This window comes from Pygoscelis adeliae, unplaced genomic scaffold, assembly GCF_000699105.1.
Source record: "Pygoscelis adeliae isolate BGI_AS28 unplaced genomic scaffold, ASM69910v1 Scaffold86, whole genome shotgun sequence".
Lineage (NCBI taxonomy): Eukaryota > Metazoa > Chordata > Aves > Sphenisciformes > Spheniscidae > Pygoscelis > Pygoscelis adeliae.
This window is the reverse complement of record NW_008824930.1, coordinates 3,366,979-3,368,990: the sequence shown is the minus strand read 5'-3', so window position 1 is coordinate 3,368,990 and position 2,012 is coordinate 3,366,979. Positions and strand designations below refer to the sequence as shown.

Below are 2,012 nucleotides of genomic sequence, written 5' to 3'. Positions count from 1 at the left end.
CGAGACTGACTGGTTATTTCACGCATTGGTAAAGAGTCCACTCGAATTTTCTCTCACTGCTCACAAGTGATAGCGCTTGTGGTAAGGATCAGAACTTAAAACAAGCTGGATTTTATCATTTTTAGAAGTATCTAGCATGTGAGGTAACACTTTTGTTCTGCAGGGAGCTCCACTTATACTAGTAAACCCACCTGCATGATACCTGCTCAGTGGCTGAAAACAGGGGGAGGAATTTTAGCCAGTGTTCATGTAGCAGAGTTGAGCACTAAGTGTGTTTGCCATCCCAGTCTGAGAGTCTTTTTCAGAGCTACATTAGACCTCGATATGTGTCCTACTGGACAACCTGAACTTTGCCTGCAACTTTTTTCTTCCAAAAAAATTTCAAATTATTTTCATTAAAAGAGTGGAATTTTAATTTGAGAACCAAAACAATCCAGGTGTTTTTGCATGGTTGTTTTGCAAGTTTGATTTTGGACAACAGCTGTGTGCAGAGCTTCCCTCCTTCTTGCGAATTTGTGCTCTTGGACTTAACAAATGATGTGAAAGTATTGTGTATTCAGGAGAAGATTGATTCTCCATTGCAGGATCTGAGATTTCCTAAATACTAAAAACATGTGGAGTACAAACATCAGGCTGTCACTGCCAAGGATCATCCCCCAGGCCTCTGCAGATGGCTTTCTCTTCTTTTTTTCTCTGGGTACCTCCTGTTGGCACTCCCAGGGCTTCCGTAGTGGAGAGAGAACAAAAAAAAAACAGATCCAGAAGTGAAGTTTGCTGAATTATGTGTTACACTTGCAGTTTTCCTGTCAATTGTTAGAATTGTGAAAAAGCTTTCTCATTAACATAAGGTAGCAAAAATATTTTGTAAAATCTGATTGATTTTTGTGTGAAATGCCCTTCGTCCTCGTCCTCTTTTCCGCACAATTGAATAGTTTTGAAGGGTTTCCTCCATTCCTCTGCACGCTTGAGGACTGTCAGAGGTACTATTGGGAAAGTTGATTTAATCGTTTTCCAGTTATTGTAAGAGATAGAGTCTGAAATATTCTGATGGCAATTGAAGTCATCTTTCATCCCATCTTCGTAGACGATGGCTTACAAATAATACAGTGATAACGTTCACCCGCAGAGCTAGGCTGTGCTTCCCATTATACTTTCAGATGTAGTATATTAGCAATATTTATACACAGACCCCGGACAGTGCTTTGGCATCTTCGGGGCATATAGTTGTGAGAACCTGAAATTGTTTTAACCAACTGCTCATCAGGACCTTGCCAGGAGCCAGAGCTCTGTTGTAACTTCCCTTACTGGGGCCTGGGCTCATCCCCCCCAGGAGCTGCCTGCGCATTTGTAAGAGTCTTCATAAACAGCTTATTGTAGAAGAGAACAAGGGGGCATTGGTTTCAGACTGAACATGGGATGGGGCATTATCCTGCCCATGTTATTTAAAAGGGGTAATAACAACATTGTGATGACTTAGCTTCAGTGTGAATTTTTCTTGTCTTTTACATCTCAAGCTGCAGTGCACCTGCTCAGAAAAGGCATTAGCCTGGGCTTTAACGTGTGCTTAATGTCCATTTTTGTTCAGGAAGTAGCTGAACGCCTTTCTGAAGCAGAATTTCGGTGTGTTTTTAAAGCCAGTGTGTGTAGAGCAAAGGCTTTTTCTGTGAGTAAAAGCTTTATATAGAAAGAGCTGCCCAGTACAACTTGGATACTGGAACTTTGGGACTTTCTGTGGGACTTTTTATGTTCTTTAGTGTTGGGTAATTTGTGGTATAACATAGTCCCTTTCAGGCTACATTCAAAACTCACAACTGTGTCTCTCCTCAGGAGCGATGCTGCTTTGGCTTTGATGATGGGCTTTTTTTCCGCTAAACACAGAGGGGAAAAACGACTTTTTTTTCTACTTGGAACACCCCCAAAAATCTGCATTTTTCTTTTTCTTTTTTTTTTTCCCCCACAGCAAGAAAAAACCCAAAATACTTCAAGGAGGCATTACTGCTTTTCGGTGTTTT

The 2,012-nt window shown here is 41.1% G+C and overlaps 1 protein-coding gene across 1 annotated transcript in view; it reads left to right on the top strand.

The window, feature by feature from the left end:
• The window catches only part of MYO10 (myosin X), a 97,124-nt gene that overhangs the window by 63,796 nt on the left and 31,316 nt on the right, over positions 1-2,012 (top strand). The gene's annotated exons all lie outside the window — the stretch shown is intronic.